A 23,695-nucleotide genomic window follows, 5' to 3' on the forward strand; every position below is an offset into this window, starting at 1 on the left:
CTTTCTAGATCCCATTAAGAACAATAATGATTCACGAGAAGAGGTCAAAATATCACATTAACGGGAGTTTGGAAGAAGTTGATTCCAGCCCTCACGGATGACTTTGAAGGGTTCAAGCCTTCAGCGGAGGCGGTAACTGCAGATGTGGGGGAAGCAGCAAGAGAACTAGAATTGGAAGTAGAGCCTGAAGGTGGGAATAAATTGCTGCAATCTCAGGATCAAACTTTAATGGATGAGGAGTTCTTTCTGATGGATGAACAAGTAAAACGGTTTCCTGAGATGGAAAGTATTCCTGGTGAAGATGCGATGAACATTGGTAACATGACATCAAGGATTTAAAATATTCCACAAACTTAGTTGACAAAGCAATGGCAGAATTTGAGAGGACTGTTATAAGTAAAATGTTTATTTAGAAACAGAATGCTTCTTCCTTGGTACTGCAAGGAAAAATAGCATTTAGACAAAAAGCTTTCTCAGCAAGACAATTTTTTTTTTTTTTTTTGAGACGGAGTCTCGCTCTGTCTCCCAGGCTGGAGGGCAGTGGCACGATCTCGGCTCACTGCAAGCTCCGCCTCCCGGGTTCACGCCATTCTCCTGCCTCAGCCTCCCGAGTAGCTGGGACTACAGGCACCCGCCACCACGCCTGGCTAATTTTTCTTGTAATCTTCACTATCTTCTGGCAAGAAATGTCAATGATAAAAGTCTGATGATAAATCTTTTTTTTCTTTATAAGTCCCCCACTGTTTTTGCTAGAGCCCAAAGGCACTTTTCTTTTTATTTAAAGTCCAATGGCTTTACTAGACCATGTCTTGGTTTTGGCCATTCTGGGCAGTATTCTCAGGTACACAGTGTGCTTTTGCAATATTGTAATTCAATTTTTTTTATTTCAGCTAAAAATTCTTTGAGTGTAAATATTTATTCTGCTTTGTTTTGATTTCCCACTTTGGGGACTCCTATTATCCACATATCAGATCTTCAGTATTTTCAGTTTCTCCCTAATACTTTAACCCCTTCCTTAATTTCTTTTCAATTTACTTTTCCCTCCTTTTCCTGTTGTATTTTTCTAAAGATGTTTTCTGTGCGTTAATTCACTCTTATGTTCTGTGTAGTTTCGTCTTCACACAACAGTTACATGACACACGTGTGCATGTGCACACACACACACACACAAACACACACACACTCTGAGCCAAGCTGAACAACAGGCATTACTGCCTATATGCCTCCCCACCCTACCCCTTGGCTGGCACGTAGCAGACATTGAGTCAGTAACTGTGGCAGGCTTGTAGGATTTACAAGGCAACTTGACAAAGATGGCAGTGTGACCTCAAAGGGAGGTGCTAAGTCAATTCACTCCTGGGGATTTTTGGGCCAGGAAACTGGCCTTGTCTGTCAGAGGCTGGGCTGGAGGGGGAGAGTGAGACACCAGCGTGGGCCCATCACCTTCCAGGTCACCCCTCAGACATTGCTTCTCCAGAAAGTCCACCCTGATCTCTCAACCAGGTCGTGTCCTCCCATCGCGTCCTCTCGTGGCACTGTCCTTCCTCTGTCTGGACACCTGTCACTTCTGTAATTCCATATCTGCTGACATATATGCCCCTCTGGCCTCTGAGCCAGACACGAGGTCTGGGACCTGTCTGAAGGGCTCATGGCCTGCTCCCCACTCCAGGCAGCCCCCTCATTGCTGAGCAATGCCTGTGCTGGCGGCTTAGGGAGGGAAGGAGGCCCACTGCCATCATTGTCTCCAATGGGACCACTCCTGGAAACCCCGGAGTCTGCATTGTTGCCGAGCGGCTGTTCAGGAGCAGGGATAGGGAGGAAACCCCCAGAAATTGTCCTGGAGCCAAGCTTGCAAATGCCAAGACACTGGGGATGGTTGTGCAGCAAGGGTGCTGGCAGGCACAAGGCACTGTCGCAGGACCAGTGGCGTTCTAATCCCCCGAGTGACAGCAGCAAGGGTGCCGGCGGGCACAAGGCACTGTCGCAGGACCAGCGGCATTCTAAGCCCCCGAGTGAGAGCAGCAAGGGTGCCGGCGGGCACAAGGCACTGTGGCAGGACCAGCAGCGTTCTAAGCCCCCGAGTGAGAGCAGCAAGGGTGCCGGCGGGCACAAGGCACTGTGGCAGGACCAGTGGCGTTCTAAGCCCCCGAGTGAGAGCAGCAAGGGTGCCGGTGGGCACAAGGCACTATCTCAGGACCAGCGGCGTTCTAAGCCCCCGAGTGAGAGCAGCAAGGGTGCCGGCGGGCACAAGGCACTATCTCAGGACCAGCAGCGTTCTAAGCCCCCGAGTGAGAGCAGCAAGGGTGCCGGTGGGCACAAGGCACTGTCGCTGGACCAGCAGCGTTCTAAGCCCCCGAGGGCCAAGTGGCAGATCCACAGGGAGAAGCTCCCTGAACGAGGTGCAGACACGATCGGGGAAGTCGGAAGCACGTTTCTGTTGAAACTTGCCAAGAAGCCAACACCAGCCCCAAGGGGCCCCAGGGGTGGCACAGCCTCCTCGACATTGCAACGGGGAGGCCCGGGCAGGGGCGGGTACGGCCAAATGGGCCCCTGCTTCCCTCTTGTGACCAACAATTGGGTCATTGCTCCCTGTGGCTCTTGGGCAGCCTATTTTAAACCCTTCTCTATAGAAATTTTGAAAAATATTTCACAGAAAAGAACCAGGACATTGAGAGGAGTTTTAGACATGAAATGAACATCTCCAGCTGGAGCCCAAGGCTATGTATCATCCAAATGACCTTTCCTACTTTCAACCAAATAATTGGGGGGATGCGGCTAAGCCTAAATTCAGCCACAGCCTCCTGAGAGCACCACACGCCCCCAGGAGAAGCCATGCCGAAGCCCCAAGCATGAGACGCTGCAGGGCCCTAGCAGGACCCACGTGTGGGGTGAGCTTAAGGCCATCAGCCAGGCAGTGATGGGGACAAGATGGGGCAGGCTGGCAGGGCCACTGTGGCCCAAACCCTTGTCCTCTGGAGAGGCTCTGTAGGTGGGCACCCACAGCACGCCCTGTCTTGGGGGACACACCCTGCAGCAGAGGTCCGTCAGGCTGGTTTGGTTCCCAAGGGACCTAGGAGGGATTTTAAAACCACAGCCCTGGGACGCTGGGTGTGTCCACGACAGAGCCCCCAGATGTGGCCTCTAGGTCATGCAGTCTTAGCCAGAGGCCATATACCATCTGTGACCATCTGTGGGTTAGAGGACCTGCAGGCAGAGGTAAGGACACTGCATTGCCTCGCCCATCCAGTGTGAGAGTGGGGCAGCCCTGGCAGTGGTTTCCGAGTGGTGGAGCAGGTCCAGGACCTGAGTTAGTGCCGTTTTCCACACGATCATCCTCAGTGCCCTGGGCAGGCCATCCTGGTCACCAGACAGCTGGAACAGCCACAGACAGTGTGGTTCATGCAAGAGAGAAACCTCTAGCTTGCCCCTCTGCCAGAGCGGAAAAAACCTTCCCTGAAGTCCCCAGAAGACCCCCCCTTATGCCTCAATGGGAACATAAACTCCTCCCCTGACCCAACCGACCAGCCCCTCCACTCACACCACACATACACCACACACAGGCACACACACACACATGCACACACACACACGCAAACACACACAAACACATGTATACATGCACACACATGCACACACACACAAACACACATGCACACACACAAACACATGTATACATGCACACACATGTGCGCACACACACACACACCAGGGTCAGGCCAGGACAGAGTTCCTGGAGCCTAAGCTCTAGGAGGCATGAGAGCGTGAAGAAGAGGGTAGGGGTGGCCATGCCAGCTGTGATGTGCAGCATCCTTCCTGCCACACGGACAGCTGCGTCGGGCTGAGCGTCTTCTCCTGTGCTCCTCATGGTCTTGCTCCATCACAGTGTTCCCCAAAGTTTTATTTGTTTTTTTAAGAGACACTGCCTTGCTCTGTCTCCCAGGCTGGAGTGCAGTGGTGCAATCACCGCTCACTGCAGCCTCCAACTCTCCTGCTCTAGCGATCCTCCCATCTCAGCCTGCCAAAGTGCTGAAATTCCAGGTGTAAGCCTCTGCACCCAGCCCCAATGTCTTCTTAAAAAAAGGCCTGCAAACTGTATGGGGTCTTCAGTCCCTTGGCAATGTAGCTTTAGCTTGGAAAGTGCCAGGCACTGACAGCTGCGTTCCAGGACATTTCCTCGGCATCTCTGCCTGAGCGACAGGAGGCTGGCGGGGGTAGAGCTCTCAGTGTGGTGGGACCAGACCAGCATCTTCCACCTGGACACAGGGGCCCGGGTGGGATGTCCCCTCCCTCAGAGGCCTTACTTGCCCCCGAATTCTCTGCAATTGCTCAGATGGTCTAATCCAAGTCTAGAGGGGGTCACTGTCCTGGCAGGAAGCAGGTGGCCCACCCTCAGCAGGTGGAGCGAGCAGGTGAGGGTGGGGCTCCGTGGGACCACAGGAGGTGATAGCCTCTTGAGGGCAGAGGCCGTGTCCCTCACAGCACCTTCCTTGTGGGTGGCACAGTGGAAGGTGCTGGGCTGAGGGACGTTAGCCCAGCTTCATCCTGTGTGTTTACGCTCCCTCCGGGTAGCTTTGCTGTGCACTTGGGGCTTCTGGCATGGCAGAGTTCGTTCAGCTTCCAGCGCATTGACCTCCAACACAGACCTACTGACTCCTGGGGACGTTCCCACTGATCTCAGGAAAGGTGAGAGAATGCTTCTTTTAAGCAACTTGAAGACAGGCAGGATGTAATCCTATTCAGTGTTAAAGCCTATCATTCTATCATCAAACAGCTCCCAGACGCCAGGAGTCCAGAATGAGATGCATCTACTGTGACCCAGTTTCCTCCTTCAAAGCTGCCAGGGTTGATCCTGGATCCATCCTGGGCTGATCCTAGGTCCCTCCTGGATTGATACTAGGTCCACTGTGGCCTGAGCCTGGGTCCATTGAGGGCTGATCTTGGGTTTACTGTGGCCTGTGATTGGGTCTATCATGGGCTGAGCCTGGATCCAACCTAAGCTGGCCCTGGATCCATCATGGGCTGAGCCTGGGTCCAACCTTAGCTGAGCCTGGATCCTACCTGAGCTGAGCTTGGGTTTATCATGGGCTGAACCTGGTTCCATCATGGGTTGGCCCTGTGTCCATTGTAATTTGGGCCTGGATCCTCCTGGATTACTTATATGGTTCAGCTGCATCCCCACTCAAATCTCATCTTGAATTGGAGTTTCCATAATCCCCACGGGTCATGGGAAGGACCCAGTGGGAGGTAATAGAATCATGGGTGTGGTTACCCTCATGCTGCTGTTCTCATGATAGTAAGTGAGATCTCACAAGATCTGATGGTTTTATAAGGGGCTTTTCCCCCTTCTGCTTGGCACTTCTCCTTGCTGCTGCCCGGAGAAGGAGGTGTTTGCTTCCCCTTCCGCCATGATTGTAAGTTTCCTGAGGCCTCCCCAGCCAATTAAACCTCTTTCCTTTATAAATTACCCAGTCTTGCATATGTCTTTACTAACAGTGTGAGAACGGGCTAACACAATAACAAATCTGTAGAAAAATGTGAATCAAAACTCCAAGGAGATACCACGTTACAACCGTGAGGATGGTTACTATTTTTAAAAAACAGAAAATAACAATTGTTGGTGAGGATATGGTTACATTGGATCCCTCATGCACTATTGGTAAGAATGTGAAATGGGGCAGCCACTGTGGAAAACAGTATGATGATTCCTCAAAAAATTAGAAATAGAATCACCCTAGGACCCAGCAAGTCTGCGTCTGGGTATATGCACAGAAGAATCGGAAGTAGGGTCTCAAGCAATATTCGCTCACTATGTTCACAGCAGTATTAGTCACGATGGCCAAGGGGCAGCAGCAACACGGGCGTCCGTCACAGATGAATGGAAAACAGAATGTGGAATACCCACAGAATGGATTTTAACTCAGTCTTAAAAAGGAAGGAAAACCTGGCATGTGCTACAACATGGATGGGTCTTTAAGACACTGTGGTAAAGGAGAGAAGCCAGATACAGAAGGGCAAGTACTGCCTGACTCTGTGTACCTGAGGCTCCCAGAGGAGCCAACCTCACCGAGACAGAAAGCAGAACGGAGGCTCCCTGAGGCTGGGGAGAGGGGAATGGGGAGTGGGTGTTTCATGGGGACCGAGTTTCCGTTTCCCACAATGAAAACAGATCTGGAGACGGGTGGTGATGACGGCGTCACAACATCCTGAACACGCTAACACCACGGAACTGTACACGCGAACATGGGTAAGATGCTGAATTGCTTGCTGTATGTGTCTTACCACGATAAAAGCTTTGAAGAAAACCCACAAAGGTACAGTTTATCAAAACAAGAACTGCAAATCCTGTTTCTTGGGGATATAGTTCAGGGATAGAGCATTTGACTGCAAACCATTTCTTTCTTAAGGGTTAATCTTAGCTTATATAACACATATTCTATCTTTTTTCATGATATTCTATTTTTAAACCTAACTAATTTCAACACTTTTGATTAGTATTTGGTCCCATTTGTAAACTTATCTAAGCTTCTTTAAACCTTTTAAGCTGAAATTGTGAAGCTGTAAAACTTCACTTCTTTATAAAGGACTCTATTTGCCTAAAAACAGACTTTCCCAAATACTTGGAACGCTAGTTAACCTTACACATGTGCTGATCTTTACATGTTCAAAGTGTAAGTGTCCAAAGCTATATATCAATTTGGAAAGGTATCTACTGATAAAGTCAAAACCAATTACCCAATTACCCTGTTTAAGTTGGAATCCCAGGTGACTTGTTTCTTTTTTGTTTTGTTTTTTTTTGTTTGTTTGTTTGTTTGTTTTTTGAGGTGGAGTCTCGCTCTGCCGCCCAGGCTGGAGTGCAGTGGCACGATCTCGGCTCACTGCAAGCTCCGCCTCCCGGGTTCACGCCATTCTCCTGCCTCAGCCTCCCGAGTACCTGGGACTACAGGCGCCTGCCATCACACCCGGCTATTTTTTTTCTATGTTTAGGGGAGACAGGGTTTCACCGTGTTAGCCAGGATGGTCTCGATCTCCTGACCTCGTGATCTGCTGGCCTCAGCCTCCCACCAGGTGACCTGTTTTTTAGCAAAAATCTCAGAAGCATTGCATAGTGATAAAATACCAAACATGCATAAATCTGTCACAAAATATTCATACTTTGGGTTTGGTTCTCTGGACACATTTTCATACTTAGTAACACATCTTCTCAAGGTGAGTGTATTGACTCTGCCCACTGGGAAGGAGTGGGCTTCCCAAAGCTTCCCGGACGCTGCTGGGACGCTGAGGTTCCCATCTGGGAGGTTGGGGGCAAGCACAAGAGCCAAAGGGCACAGAATTGTCTTTTTCTTTGAGATGGAGTCTTGCTCTGTTACCTAGGCTGGAGGGCAGTGGCACCATCACAGCTCACTCCAGTTTTGACCTCCTGGGCTCACATGATCCTCCCACCTCAGCCCCCACAGGCACATATCACCACCAGCTGATTTTTGTATTTTTTGTAGAGGTGGAGTCTCATTATGTTGTCCAGGCTGGTCTAACTCCTGTGCTCAAGGGATCCTCCAGCCTCACTCTCCCTCCTCTGAGATTACAGACACGAGCTGCTCTGCCCAGCCCCGGGGTTTCTTTGGAGGAAGATGAAAATGTCCGGAATTGAGCATGTCCATGCATGCACCAACAACCGCTGAACTGCACACCTCGGAGGGATTCCGTGAATGCACCAACGACCACTGAACTGAGCATGTCCGTGAATGCACCAACGACCGCTGAACTGAGCATGTCCGTGAATGCACCAATGACCGCTGAACTGCCCACCTCAGAGGGATTCCGTGAATGCACCAACGACCGCTGAACTGCCCACCTCAGAGGGATTCCGTGAATGCACCAACGACCGCTGAACTGCACACTTCAGAGGGATGTGGGGCTGGTGTGTGAACTCTACCTCAGTAAAGCTGTGTCAAGAGAAAAGGTAACAACTCAACGAGAGTTTCCTCAGAGGATGTTTCTAGGCCAACCCGGGCCAGGAACTGGATTCCACCCCAAAGGGTCACTGTGCACGAGGGCGTCCGGGGAGCTGCTGACCTGCAGGGTCCTCACCAGCCTTCCTGGCTCCGCTTCGCCACACGCTTAGGAGCGCTCTCATGTACGCTGATCTCCTCTGCGTGCCCTGCCGGGCTCGCCACACCCCAGTTTCCATTTCGACGTGCAGTTGGGCTGCACGTCGTGTGTCGGGCGTGAGCAGTCTTGGAAATTTTCCACGATATTTAGGCCAAGACAAGTCAATGGCAAAGGAAATCTTTATTTAGATTTATCTATTGTAATGATGCCTCGGGCAGATCGATTATTAAGGACCTGCTCAGAGACTGTTTTTCTGAGTCTCTCAATCGGAGCGAGCTTATCGTTCGGGGTCACCTCAAATGAGCCTGGAATCTGCGAGTTAATCCTCAATTGTTAAAGAGAAAGTAGCAGCATCCATAAGGATCCTGAGGCTTCCAGTTTCTTTGCCTGCAAGGTTGCTTGCCCCATTCTCCTCCATCTCGGGAGCAGCTTCCAAGGGCGGCCTCTCCAGCAGCAGCGCATGGGATACCCAGGACTGCTTGTCCGCAGGCCCCCTGGCAGGACTCCCAGGTGGAGGAAGGGGTGGGCACAGACAGCCTCCCCTGCCGGGGTACCAAGGCCTGGGACTCCTGTCTCAAAGGCTCCTGCAGAATTCCCCGCCAACCCCCAAGAGGATCCTTTCTATGGCTGAGGGAACCAGCCCTGCCAGCCCTCAGCCTCCATGATGAGCCCAGACCACCACTTGGAAGGGCCCTGCCCAGGCAGGGGTATCAGGAGCAGCATGCACCACCTGTCCACCACACGCCCAGGCCAGGCTGAGCCAAGCACAGGGAGCTGCTTAGGCCGAAGGGCACCACCGCCCAGGTGCCAGCAGGAAATGTGTGGGTCTCAGGTGGCGGCCCTGACTGCTGGCCCCATTCAGTAAGAGCGGCACAAGGCCTGGAGGACAGCTGCTCCCACCAATGGACATATCTGGGGAGACGTGCTGCCCAGGACCCTGGGGCTGGCCTGTATCCCGTGTCCAGTCAGTGCAGGACACAGAGGCTTGAGTCTGGCCGAGACTTAGGCTACCCTGATTGCCACAGCAGCCAGCTCCTTCTGGGGTCAGCTGAGGTCTCTGGACCCACACAGCCCCCTGCCTAGACCCTCCCTTCCCTCAGGGTGGCATGCTGAGGCCTCCCCAGGAATAGTCCTGCTGGCACCAGATGTCAGGCACCAGACCGAGTCCTGCCTCCCACGGCCTCCCAGACAGGGTCATCCCACGCCTGCTGATGATGGCAGAGGGAGCGCAGGGTCTGTGCCCTTCTGCAGAACCTCTCAGCCTTCGGACTGCAGGAACTCATGCTTCATAGAAATTCTCAGAATATCAAACAAACAGACCAAAAAATGGCCTGATTTTTCCAAGACTTGGCCTCCCAAATGCCACGGTTAACCACTGCACTCAGGCTGACGGGCGTGGGGGTGGAACAGAGGGGTGTAGAGGGACGGCAGGCGCACCCCGAGAGCCCTCCAGGGACGTTCCTGCCCTACACACCCTGCTGTTTCCTTCTACCCAGCAGGGTGGGCCCCACCCTGAGGTCCTTTCAGCTCCCTGGGAAGTGTATGCTTTGGGGTAGGGATTCCAGGCTGGGAGGCAGAACCGAGGACAGGACAGAGGAGGGGCTGCAGTGAACAGGAGCCCCAGATGTGCACGGCCGCTGGAATGGCCAGACCCCGGGCCAGGTGGAGGGCAATTCTCAGCCGTGAGCTCACACCTGGGGAGCTGGGCCCCTTGGAAGACCCAAGGCCTGGTGCCCCCACAGACCGAGGAGGGCTGTCTGGGACAGGGGTGCAGTGGGAGAAGGAGCCCCTCCTAGGGCTGAATTCTGGGATCTTTTCAAGCACTATCTGAAGGAGGCCTGGCCTGTGGTTTTCTGATTACCCCAACGTCCCAAGAAGGGCGGAAGGCCCAGGCTGCTGGTGCAGGGAGGGGCTGCATTCAGAGGTCCCCAGTGCCGACCACAGCCCTGGAAAACAGCAAGTCCTGAAGAAGGTGCGAAGGTGCTGGGCCTCCAAGGCAGCGGGCGCCCTTGTTTCCTCCATTCCCGTACAGAGCTCAGCACCAGTGATAGGGACAGTCACTCTGGGATCAGCTCCAGTGATAGGGACGGTCACTCTGGGATCAGCGCCAGTGATAGGGACGGTCACTCTGGGATCAGCTCCAGTGATAGGGACGGTCACTCTGGGATCAGCGCCAGTGATAGGGACGGTCACTCTGGGATCAGCGCCAGTGATAGGGACGGTCACTCTGGGATCAGCTCCAGTGATAGGGACGGTCACTCTGGGATCAGCGCCAGTGATAGGCACGGTCACTCTGGGATGAGCGCCAGTGATAGGGACGGTCACTCTGGGATCAGCTCCAGTGATAGGGACGGTCACTCTGGGATCAGCTCCTGTGATAGGGACGGTCACTCTGGGATCAGCTCCAGTGATAGGGACGGTCACTCTGGGATCAGCGCCAGTGATAGGGACGGTCACTCTGGGATCAGCTCCAGTGATAGGGACGGTCACTCTGGGATCAGCTCCAGTGATAGGGACGGTCACTCTGGGATCAGCTCCAGTGATAGGGACGGTCACTCTGGGATCAGCGCCAGTGATAGGGACGGTCACTCTGGGATCAGCGCCAGTGATAGGGACGGTCACTCTGGGATCAGCGCCAGTGATAGGGACGGTCACTCTGGGATCAGCGCCAGTGATAGGGACGGTCACTCTGGGATCAGCGCCAGTGATAGGGACGGTCACTCTGGGATCAGCGCCAGTGATAGGGACGGTCACTCTGGGATCAGCGCCAGTGATAGGGACGGTCACTCTGGGATCAGCCCCAGTGATAGGGACGGTCACTCTGGGATCAGCGCCAGTGATAGGGACGGTCACTCTGGGATCAGCGCCAGTGATAGGGACGGTCACTCTGGGATCAGCACCAGTGATAGGGACGGTCACTCTGGGATCAGCGCCAGTGATAGGAGTGGTCACTCTGGGACCTCCAGGCTCTGCACCTGGAAGGGGCTTGAGTCAGAGCTTTGGGCTCTGCTCTCTGTGGTCACTAGAGCTGCTGGTCCTTCCTGACCAGACACAGATGCAGGTTTCAAGTCTCTCATCTCCAAGTCCAGTCAGGACGTGAACAACAGAGGGAACGGTCCCTCCATGGATCAAGTGAGCGCGTCCAAGGGCAGGATGTTCTGGTTGTAATTAGGTGGCTCACATTTCAATTTGGCAGGGATATTAAAAGGCATCCCGGAGGAGGCCATTGGAATGCTGAGCAGGGAATGAAGGCTCTGAGGAAACCCTTAGAAAGAGGGCATTTAATGAGCCGCGGCTGCCAAGGGGCCCATGGTGCCCCGAGGTTTGGGCTGCCTTTGGCTTCAGTTTCTTCTTGTCAGGCCAGGGACTCTGAGAGGCACAGAGGTCCTTCTCTGTGCATGATGGTGGCTGCTGAAGGTCACCTTGGCTAACACAGGCCCGGAAATGGCAACAAAAGGGGCAGCAAGCCTGTGACCCAAAGAGAGGGCCCAGGCAGTGTGGGCCTCCCTGTCCAGCAAGGATGGAGGAAGCCTTCTAGTCACACCACCTGGTCATGCACCTGCCTGGGGTCATACCCCACCACCATGCGCATCTCCCCCACCATGAACCTGCCTGGGGCCACACCACCCACCATGCATCTGCCTGGAGCCACATGCACCCGACCATGCAGCTACCCAGGGCCACACCTGCCTGCAGGGCACACTCCCTTCCCCCAACACACCTGCCTGGGGAAATGTTCACTCTCAGAAGAAACTCATGGTCCACACATCATGGATGATGGCAGCTCCTCCCACCTGCTGACCCACCTGTACCCTTCAGGCTCGGAACTCTTCCCAAGCCAGCCTTCCCAGGACCCCTTGAAACTGAAGGTGCTGGTGCTGCCCGGGCTGTACCTGGCCGGAGCTATGAACTTAAGTCCACTCAGCACACCTGACTCACCACGGACCAAACTGAGATTTGAAGGAGGGAAGGAAGCTTTGGGAGACCCTGGGGGCCACGGTGAGGGAGAGGTGGGGGCAAAGGCTGCCTGGAGCCAGGGATGGGGCATGGGGCCTCGGCTTGGCCTCTTACCACCCGTGACTTCAGCTGGTCTTTGGAGCCTTGGTTTCCTTATCGAATGGGAACACAGTGAAGTGTCAATGAGCAGGCACAGGTGAGTGCCCTTTGTAAACCGTCTGGAGCCACAGCAGGGTCACGGAGGACGAATCCTTGAGGAGATGTGAACGTCCCGATGTCCAGGCCATGCCCGGTCCCTCCAGGGTGGAACTCAGGCATCCACAATCCTTTGGAGCACATGTGATGCATGGAGCAGCCCGAGGCCTGCCGTGCAAGCCAATACGAGGGTGCATGCCTGCGGCCACAGCAGAACTCCGGGGCCTGAGCTCTGAAGCAAGAGGCAGCTCACCAGTCGGCTAGCTGAGCCTGGCTTCAGGCAGACGGGCGCACCTCTTATGACAGTGGGCAGGCCACTTCACAGATGACCCACGGCTCAGGCCTGGCTAGCATTAGATTCTCTGCTGCAGGGTTACTGGCCCAGGGCACTGGGGACCAGCCAGGTGTACCTGCCAGGAATTGTCACTGGCAGAGGTCAGTCCAGCTCCTTGCCGGCCCAGCCTGGGCATTTTCCAAGGAGAGACAGACCCTGGGCCTCTGTGGTCAGCCCCAACCAGGGACCCAGCTCTCCACCAGCCAGGTCCTGAGTCTATTTGAGTTTACAGTTTACTATTCAAACTAAGGAGAAAATCCTCCAAAGTACACAGAAGAATCCATCATATCCCAATCAACACCCATATGAACATGAAGCAAGGCCCTGCTGCTGCTCCTAAATGGGGGATAGTGACATTTGGACAGACAGCGTCCTCCCAGCAGAGGGACGTGCTCAGGTTCTGGAAGGAACAATGGGAAAAAAGTCATTTTTTCCATAGAAGTGTCATGTGTAAGACAAAAACGTTCTGGAAAGCACTTTGCATTTGTTTCCCCAAGCCTGTAGAAATGAGGTGACCGCACAGGGCAGGAAAAGTGGGTGGAGAACACTCTGGCTCATCCGGGAGGTTCCTAGAGGAGGCGAAATGCATTTCCCAGAAAGACGACAAGCCGGTACTGCTGTTCCTCACAGGGACCCATTGGGAGGCAGGCTCTGCCTTCTCCATGGCAAGTCCAGGGCTGGCCACGTCAGCTGGTGAGGTACTGCAGGGAAACAGCAGTGCCACCCTGAGTGCCACCCGGAATAAAGCTGGGCCCGGGGAAGGAGGCTCCTGAGGTCGGAGAGCACAGCTGGCTCCAGGGCTGCTGAGCAGGTGCGCCTTGCCCCACAGGCTCCACACCCTCCAGATCAACCAGGGATTCAGCCAACAGCCCCCACCACATCGAACTCTTCTCCCTCCTGGAGCCCCCCAGAAGTCCCAGAGCCTGACCTGCCTCACCCTTAAAGGGCAGCCAACCTGAGGTGTGCAGAGTGCAGGAGGGGACCGTTCTGGTCCTCACACACCCAGCAAGCAAGCATGCAGCTCCCACTGTGAAAAGGCCACTCTTGGGCGTGGGGTCCCTGCTCTTGGGAACCTACATTCTAGTGGGAAGGATTGAAGGTACGTGGGTGAGCAAACATACAAACAGGATCATCCACCAAGTGCAGATGTTTTGATAGCAACAAAACAGGGTATGTGATGGGAGTCTCACTGGATTGACCTGCAAATTCTTTCCCAAGGGGGCACTGAGGGACAAGACGCCAGCTGCGTGTGATCCAGGGAAAAGGGCCAAAGACAGAGGGAGCTGCTGGTGCCAGTGCCCAGGGGCTGGGTCAAGTGGGCAGTTTCTTGGTGCAGAAAGGAGGCCTGGGTGCTGCCGGGGAGAAGGGGAGAGGCCCAGGAGCGGCCCCCACAAAGTCTGGGCTGGCAAGTGGGCCGGGGCCCGCTGCGTTCAGATGTGGTGGTCACCATATCACCGGGCGTCGTGGCAGAGATGGGGGTGCCGTGCACTTTTCCATCCAGGAATGAAGCCCTGTCACCCTCTGGAAGGAGAGCATCAGACAAGAAGCCAGCGGGGCAGGGGAGGGGCAGCCCGCCCACACAGGGCCCTCCTGAGCTTGGGGCTGAGCCATGCTGAGCTGAGGTCAGTGCTGAAGGGTGCCTCAGCCTTCGGAAGTGGGGCATTGGGGATTTTTCTGCTGCTCCAAATCCTTACCAGAGCTGAATCTGGGCTGGAGGTTGGGATTTCCCAGGGAATGACAACCTGTGACAGCCACAGGACCTTGCCTCCCTGGGTACAGCCCCACCTATGCACTCTCAGTTCCTGGGAGGCCAGGATGGGCCCAGCCGGCTCCTGCTCTCAGGGGAAGACCTCACACCTGTCTCCGGACTGCAAGCCCTGACCTGCAGCCACCTCCCTGTGGCCCTGTCATGGTTCCCACCCCACCCCCTGCCTCCTGCCAAGCCCATCTTTCTCCTGTAGCCCTGCCCTGGGCCCCTCCCCAGATCTGTGTGTTATCCCCACCTTCATCCTGCACGGAGCCTGTGCCTAGCTCCGCAGCTACCAGGATCCTCCTGCCACCCACCTGGGGCCCCCAAACCCTCGAGCCAGGCCAGGGCCTGGAGCGGCCGTCATCCAAACCCTTCTGAGTGTGGCTGCCTGGGGCCTGGTCCCGTGCCTGGCTCTGAGGGACATTTATTTGCAGGTGCACAGACCTGGTCGCAGAGCAGACCTGGGACCGCCCTGTGATGCCCAGAGTGAGGGCTGAGCACAAGGCAGGCCAGGCCTGGCAAAGAGCCCCTGAGCCCGGGGGTGATGTGACGCCGCCGGCCCTGAGCCCTCCGCGGCAAAGCTCCAGAGGGTTGGGGCTGAAGTGGGTGAATGCTGCCACCCTGCTCCTGGGGTGGCCTCCCCACAAGGCCCTGCCGGCTCCTCCAAGCCCCTCCCAGTGGCCGCTCTGACCCAGACCACGTCCTTAAAAATGACCTCAGTACTGATCATGGACGTAAATGTGGAGCCTAATTCTATAAAACTTCTAGACTAAAACACAGAAGAAAACTTTGTGATTCTGAGTTAACAAACATTTCTTAGGACAGAAAAGGCAGTTACTATAAAAAAGTTGATAAATTGGATGTCATAAAAATTAAATTTTTTTTTCTTCCAAAGACATCATTAAATCGATGAAAAGACAAGCCACAGACTGTGAGAAAATAATTGCAATGCCTATAAATGACAAAGGACTTTACCCGCAATACATAAAAAACACTTACAACTCAATAAGAAAGCAAATCAACTAGTTTCATAAACGGACAAAACGTTGAACAGACAAATAAGAAACGATGTACAAATGGCTAAGCACACAAAAGGATACTGTATTCTGTCATCCTTGCACTGCTATGAAGAAACACCTGAGACTGGCTAATTTATAAAGAAAAGAGGTTTAATTGGCTCACGGTTCTGCAGTCTGTGCGGGAAGGCATAGTGGCTTCTGCTTCTGGGGAGGCCCCAGGAAACTTACAATCATGGCGGAAGGTGAAGGGGGAGCCGGCACGTCACATGGCCAGAGGAGGAGGAAGAGAGATGGACGGGAGGCGCTACACACTTTTAAACAACAAGATCTCACGAGAACTAACTCACTATTGTGACAACAGTAGCCAAGGGGGAAATCCACCCCCACGATCCTGTCACCTCCACCAGGTCCCACCTCCAACACTGGGGATCACAACTGAACATGAGATTTGGGCCAGGACAAGGATCCAGACCATACCAGTTGCTGACGTCCTTAGTCATCGGGGAAACGGGGGATGAGGAGGATGAGAATGTAAAGCGGTACAGAAAGTGAAACATACACTTACCATGAGACCCAGGAAGCCCACTTGGAGACATTTATCCAGGACAAAAGAAAGCACATATCCACAAAGACTTGAATATGCATGTTTATAGCAGTTTTGTTCATAAGAGTCCCAAGCTGGAAATAACTCAAATGTCTAACAACAGATGAACAAATAAACTGGAAAAGGCATATGATGGAACCCTTCTCAGCAATCAATAAGAGAAACAATCACTGCAGGTATACACAGCTGCATGGATGAATCTCAGGAACATTACACGGAGCAAGGAAGCCAGACAGAGGGCTACATACTGCAGGATTCCAGGGATATGAAATCCCAGGACAGGCAAAACTCGCCCAAAGTGACAGAAAGCAGATCGGCGGTTGCCTAACTCAATGCTCTCATTTCTGGTTGTTTTCCAGTTGGTTCTCTTAAGGTTTTCAGGAAGACATTCACATCATCAGCTAATAACAATTACTTTTCCTCTTTTCCAGTGGCTGTATTTTTTCTTTTTCATGTTTTTTTGCACTGGCTGGAAATTTTAGGACAATATGAGATGACAGTGGTGAGAGTGTGTAGGTTTGTCGTGACTGTGGCCTTTGGCTGCTGCCTATATTCATCTAGACTCCTACAAAAGACAGGAAAAACAACCAAATTAGCTTCAAGGGCATTTACTCATTTACACACAGCTGTGAGATTCAGGTGTGGCTGGATCAAGCATCCCAGCCTAGGTTCTAAGTGTGTATATGTGCTTCCCCTCTCTGTCACAAGATGGCTGCAATAGCTCTAGACTGTATGTCCCTTGGGTATGAATCCAAGGGAATAATGTGTGTATTTTTTCCAGAATTTCCAGAAAAAGTCTAATTATGCTTCACTGGTCTCCTGGGACTTCTTGCCTACCTGTGGCCAGGAAAACAATGTGCTGATTGTCACCCCGGGTCACTTGCCCATTCCTAGGGTGGACAGGTGAGGGAAGAGATGCAGAGCTGGGTAGGTACCACCAATGACCAGGTCCACCCGAGCCCTCCTCTCATCCCCAGTGACCCAGGTCCACCCGAGCCCTCCTCTCATCCCCAATGACTAGGTCCACCCAAGTCCTTCTCTCATCCCCAACAACCTAGGTCCGCCAGAGTCTTTCTCTCATCCCCAGTGACCCAGGTCCACCCGAGCCCTCCTCTCATCTCCAACGACCCAGGTCCACCCGAGCCCTCCTCTTATCTCCAGTGACCCAGGTCCACCCGAGCCCTCCTCTCATCCCCAACGACCCAGGTCCACCCGAGCCCTCCTCTCATCCCCAACAACCTGGATCCACCTAAACCCTCCTCTCATCCCCAATGACCCAGGTCCACCCAAGCCCTCCTCTCACCCCCAACGACCCAGGTCCACCCGAGCCCTCCTCTTATCTCCAGTGACCCAGGTCCACCCGAGCCCTCCTCTCATCCCCAATGACCCAGCTCCACCTGAGCCCTCCTCTCATTTCCAACAACCCAGGTCCACCTGAGCCCTCCTCTCATTCCCAACAACCCGGATCCACCTAAACCCTCCTCTCATCCCCAATGACCCAGGTCCACCTGAGCCCTCCTGTCATTCCCAACCCAGGTCCACTGAGCCCTCCTCTTATCCCCAGTGACCCAGGTCCACCTGAGTCCTTCTTTCATCCCCAATGACCCAGGTCCACCCGAGCCCTCCTCTCATTCCCAACAACCCAGGTCCACCAAGCCCTCCTCTCATCCCCAGTGACCCAAGTCCACCCAAGTCCTTCTCTCATCCCCAACAACCTAGGTCCGCCGGAGTCTTTCTCTCATCCCCAGTGACCCAGGTCCACCCGACTCCTCCTCTCATTCCCAACAACCCAGGTCCACCAAGCCCTCCTCTCATCCCCAATGACCCAGGTCCACCACGGTCTTTCTCTCACCCCCAACGACCCAGGTCTACTGAGCCCTACTCTCATCCCCAGTGACCCAGGTCCACCCGAGCCCTCCTCTCATCCCCAACGACCCAGGTCCACCCGAGCCCTCCTCTCATCTCCAGTGACCCAGGTCCACCTGAGCCCTCCTCTCATCCCCAACGACCCAGCTCCACCTGAGCCCTCCTCTTATCCCCAACAACCTGGATCCACCTAAACCCTCCTCTCATCCCCAATGACCCAGGTCCACCCAAGCCCTCCTCTCATCCCCAACGACCCAGGTCCACCCGAGCCCTCCTCTCATCCCCAACGACCCAGGTCCACCCGAGCCCTCCTCTTATCCCCAGTGACCCAGGTCCACAAGAGCCCTCCTCTCATCCCCAATGACCCAGCTCCACCTGAACCCTCCTCTCATTCCCAACAACCCGGATCCACCTAAACCCTCCTCTCATCCCCAATGACCCAGGTCCACCTGACCCCTCCTCTCATCCCCAACGACCCAGCTCCACCTGAGCCCCCCTGTCATTCCCAACAACCCAGGTCCACTGAGCCCTCCTCTTATCCCCAGTGACCCAGGTCCACCTGAGTCCTTCTTTCATCCCCAACAACCCAGGTCCACCTGAACCCTCCTCTCATCCCCAATGACCCAGGTCCACTCAAGCCCTCCTCTCATCCCCCACCCTCTATAAGGGTGGCCTCCCACAGATGCGTTTCGGCTCCCTGGTCCATCTTTCAGACCCTGCTGGCAGACTAGAATCTGAGCTCAGGGACACAGAGACCAGGAGCTGAGCTTACCAACAGCAGGACTCCATGGGGGAAGCTCATGGCTCCCACAGACAAATGGCTCCTTTCACTCTTCTCTTCGACGTGTGAGATGCCCAGCGAGCCTTCTGGTAAATTCCCTCTCTCGCTCCAGCTACCGTGACTTGGTTTCCCTGACTTGGCACCATGTGAACCTGAATATCAATGGGCTGCCTCCAGCCTGGCGTTCAGCTTTTGCTGTGGTCACCATTGTCCTAGCAAATGCTCTTTTTGTTCCTCCATATTCTATTCTGTTTAAGAATATTAAGAATAGGCTGGGCATGGCGGCTCACACCTGTAATCTCAGCACTTTGGGAGGCCGAGGCAGGCAGATCATGAGGTCAAGAGATAGAGACCATCCTGGGCAATATGGTGAAACACTGCCTCTACTAAAAATACAAAAATTAGCTGGGCATGGTGGCGAATGCCTGTAGTCCCAGCTACTTAGGAGGCTGAGGCAGGAGAATCACTTGAACCCAGGAGGCAGAGGTTGCAGTGAGCCAAGATTGCACCACTGCACTCCAGCCTGGTGACAGAGTGAGACTCTGTCTCACAAAAAAAAATAAAAAAATTAAGAGTACATTTGGAATTTTTCAAATCCCTCTTTGTAACTCATTGAGATAAGATTTTTTTCTTTCACCTTTGACTATTGTAGAGCTTATTAATTTCCTGAAATTAAACTATCTTTGCATTCCTGGGATAAACCATATTTGGACATCATATTCTTTTCATATTTTCTTGGATTTGATTTGCCAGGATTCCATTTATAATTTTTGCTCCTGAGTGGTCAATAATTTTCTCTTTTGAATGAGTTTGGTGTCTCAATCAAGGTTATGCTGGCCTCATAAAATGAATTAGAAAGGAGTTTCTTATCAGAAAAGTTTACATTGCTTGAGAATTGCTTGTTCTTTAAATGTATGAAAGGTCAATCCATGAAACCTGTATTTAGAGGTAATTCCTAGACAGCATTTTTCAAACACCTTCCATAGTTATTGGCCTGTTTAGTTTTTCTCATGCTTCTTGAGGAGATTTTGTTAATTTATATTTTTATAAAATTATTTTGTTGAGATTTTCATATTTTAATTGCCTGGGTGTTATAATTATAATTTTGCTTATTTATATTTTCTTTCATTTTCTGGATTCTATTTGCCATGCATTTTAAAATTTATTGCTGTTTTTCCATCAGAATGAAGAATGATGGTGTTTCAGTTTCTTACCTAGGACTATATATGACCTCCCTGGTGTGGATGTCAGGAAGGGCTTATGAGGGGTGTGTGTGTGTTATGTGTGTGGTTTGTGTATGCATGTATGTATGGGTGTGTGTGTGGTATGTATGTGTGTATATGTGGTATGTATGTGTGTGTATGTGTGGTTTGCATGTGGTATGATGTGTGTGGTGTGTATGCATGTATATATAGGGGTATATGTGTGTGATATGTGTGGTGTGTGTGTGGTCTATGTGAATGTGCATTGTGTGCATGTGTGGTGGGTGTGTGCACGTATGTATAGGAGTATGTGTGTGTGACATGTGTGGTGTATATGACTGTGTATGGTATGTGCATGGTGTGTGGTGTGTGTGTGGTGTGTATATGTATGGATGTGTGCTGTGTGTGCATGTGTGTGTGGTGTGCATATGTGAGTGTGTGTGGTGGGTGGTGAGTGTGTCTGTGGCATGTATATGTATGAATATGTGCTGTGTGTGCATGTTTGTGTGGTGTATGTGAGTGTGTGTGGTGTGTGTGGTGTGTGGTGTGTGTGGTATGTATATGTATGGATATGTGGTGTGTTTGCATGTGTGTGTGGTATGTATATGCATGTATGTATGGTGTGGGGGGTTGTGTATGCTGTATTTGTGGTGTGTGTGGTGTGTGTATGTGTGGTATATGTTGTGTGTGTGTGTGGTATGTATATGTATGGATGTGTGGTGTGTGTGCATGTGTGTGTGGTGTGTGTATGCACGTATGTATTGGTGTGTGGGGTTGTGTGTGGTGTATGTGTGGTATGTGTGTGGTGTATGTGTGGTATGTGTGTGGTGTGTGTGCTGTGTGTGTGTGTGGTGCACGTGTGTAAGATGATCAGCTCTGCGTTTGACAAAAACAGGACACCTATATGGGTTTCCTTCCTCTGGGGCCCACCTGGGGCTGGTGCACCCTCTGGAAGCCCTGGCTGGATGGAGCCCCTGGGGGAGCCAGTTCCCAGGGACTCCGCATCCATGTCTGGCTCAGCTCTTCTTTCCTCCAAGCCCTCTGTCTGCTCTGTACTCAAAAACGCCACAGAGCCCTGTGTTCACGGCTCCCGGGCTCTCCCTCTGGCCTGGCCCGAGGCCTCTCCTGGAGACGCTTTCAGGCAGAGGGTCTGTGTGGCCCCACGAGGAGGTCCCCGGCCACTATCCCTGCCTGGATTCGGAAGGGGTGGAACCACAAGAGGCACCTGGGGAAATGGCAGAGCTGCCCCCAAAGCAGCCCTGACTGGAGCTCTGATGAACACAGGCCTCGGCTTCCTGCATGGGAGGCAAGGAGCGGGGTGGGCCCAAGGCCAACTGCGTTTCTGGGCTGCAGCCTCTGTGGCGGAGGCACAGCAGAGGGGCCGCCAAGCATGTTTTCCACCAAATTCCGCCAGTCTTGCAGCTGCCTGCAAGTCCTGCCAGAGTCTCACGGTGGACCTGGGGCTCAGACTCCACAGGTGTTATGGGTTTGTGCTTTTCCGGTCTCCAGGGGCACCTCAGCGGGAAGTTTAAAGAGGAAGTCTGCAACCGGGGCAGCCAGCCTGATCTTTAAAACAGAAACCTTTCTCTAACAGATTTTGAAGTTAATGAAAAACAACATAATGCTTTCATTCTAGAAAATATGAATCGCTTTTTATAGATCTTTTTATTTTCCTTTGTTTCATTAAAGCCAGACTTAGGAGTCAAAAAGAAAAAAAAAAGATGTGGGATCTACAAGGTACAATTTCCTATTATCATCCATCTTCCCAGGAAGCAATTTTCTTGTCTACATATAAAAGTACCCTAACGCTTGAAGCAGAGAAAACCAACCAGGGACGGCTCCCATGCTGGGAGTCCAGGGCTTGCACAGCAACGCCACCTTCCCGAATGACCTCGTTCTGGGAAATAAACGGGAATATGTTCCACAGCTGGACGGCACCCAGGAGCTATGGGCAGTCAGGACAATGTGTCCCACAGCTGGAAGGCACCTGGGAGCTCTGGCAGAGCTGGGAGGCTGGGGAGGCCGGGGACCCTGGCTGCCACCCCCTGCCTGCGTGTTTCTCCTGCTTGCAAAGGGGACAGTGCCCAAAGCCACTTGAGCCACTGGGAAAGTGGTGAGGGAGAACTGGGGTGTTGGGTGTCTCATTTCACTCTGCTGCACCCCCAGCTCCAGCCAGGGTGGTCGGCTCACTCTCCATCTACTACAAAGCCTCCTTGACTCTGGAGGGGCCCCCCAGTGCCCATGCCTCTGCAGAAACAAGTGTCCCAGCTCCAGCAGAGCCACCGCCCTCTGCCTTCCACCCTCTGTCCTCTGTCCTCTGCCCTCTGCCCTCTGTCCTCTGCCCTCTGCCCTATGGCTGGCCCTGGCTGTGAAGTGGTCTCCCTCTTCCCCTTTCTACCCGGGGCATGAGGACTGCCAGTCTCACAGGAGGCATTGTGGACCTGGGCTGGAGAGCCTGTGCAGGGCTCCGGCTGTGGTGGGAAGGTGCCTGGCCATGAGACGCATCACTCAGTGCTTCCTCGTGACCAGAAGACGTTGAGGAAGCAACGGTTTGCTCCCAAGGGACTGGCTCCCCCACATATGCACGTGTATATATACATGCACAGTTCATGTTCACAATGCACACATGTGTGCTGTGCACAAGCAAACATACACATATAAGATACAGTGCACACACATGTGCACATCCACAGACTATGTGCTCATACATGCATGTACACACATGCACACCATGTACGTCAGCATGCATCTGCAAGTACACAGTGCACAATGTGCACGTGCGCACACACACACACAGCTCTCTCCTGATCCTGCTACCCTCCCCTCACCTCAAAGGCAGGATCAGGGGCCTCCCTACCCATGTGATTCAGTGACACATGGCTGGGGCAGGGACCCGCCCCCTTGGCTCCCAGGTACACAGGCACCCAAGTCACCTGCTCCAGAAACCGTCCCAGAGACAAGTTCCCCCGGACCGCTGCACCCGACAAATGGCTGCTGGGGCGAGACCAGCCCGGGGACTTGCCGCGTGGCACCTTGGGGCGCTCAGTAGCATGGCAAGACGCAGGCACTAGTCTGGCCAGGGCCGCAGTGGGGCGGGGGGTGCAGGTGGCCCCAAGCTGGTTGGAAAGAGGGCTCTCAGGTGCCAGGGCACGCCTAGGGGTGAGATCCAAGCCAGCCCCTCAGGCCTCAACAAGGCGGCTCCGGGAGGTGAAGGTCGGGCCACATTCCTGCGGAAGCTGGAACTCTGACATCAGATTTTCCATGCTAGCTTTGGGGGCGGAGCCGGCAGGGAGCCAGGAGGGAGCCGAGGCCAGCGGGGGGTGGGGCGGGGTGGCTGAGGCTGTTCCAGGTTCCACAGGCCTGAGGTCCTGCTGGCCTCCCCCTGGGCCTGGGCTGCCCACTGGCCGCCTGGAGCATCCCACGCAGAGGGTGACTTTCTCATCCCAGCACTGGCCTGGCTGAGTCACATGGGGGCTGGGCCAGGGGACTCTCAAAATAGCCTGCGCTGGCGCTCGCTGGACCAGCCGGGAAGTTATTATTAGGCTGCGGCAGGGCCTCCTCCTGGGGTGGCCTCTCCTCTCGGAGCCCGGAAGAGGGAGGGGCTCGGTCAAGGCTGTAGGGCTGCCAGATCACCAGGCCCTGGACACTCAAGCCGGGTCCCTCCGGTGGGGGCAGGGCAGGGGCTGCGCCCTCAGCCTGACTCCCACCCACACGCCCCTTCTTCCTGCACTTCCCAGGGATGACCAGGCACTGTACGGGGGCAGCTCCTGGTTTTCCTGCCCTGCGAGGACCTGCTGTTCCATCAGGAGGGTGACTTTCTTCCCCTGCCCGCCCTGGGGAGTCTCCCACGTCTGTGGGGCCTTTTCTGGATTCACTCTCTG

The 23,695-nt window shown here is 53.7% G+C and overlaps 1 long non-coding RNA gene across 1 annotated transcript; it reads right to left on the reverse strand.

Annotated features, from left to right (window-relative positions):
• Nucleotides 1–15,994: 15,994 nt before the first annotated feature.
• LOC107966880 (uncharacterized) lies at nt 15,995–23,196 on the reverse strand. Its single transcript, XR_001706940.3, has 2 exons — nt 22,748–23,196; nt 15,995–16,530 (listed from the first exon to the last, which is right to left on the reverse strand). It is a non-coding gene; the product is annotated as an uncharacterized LOC107966880 (long non-coding RNA).
• Nucleotides 23,197–23,695: the final 499 nt, after the last annotated feature.

This window comes from Pan troglodytes, chromosome 8, assembly GCF_028858775.2.
Source record: "Pan troglodytes isolate AG18354 chromosome 8, NHGRI_mPanTro3-v2.0_pri, whole genome shotgun sequence".
Taxonomy (NCBI): Eukaryota; Metazoa; Chordata; class Mammalia; order Primates; family Hominidae; genus Pan; species Pan troglodytes.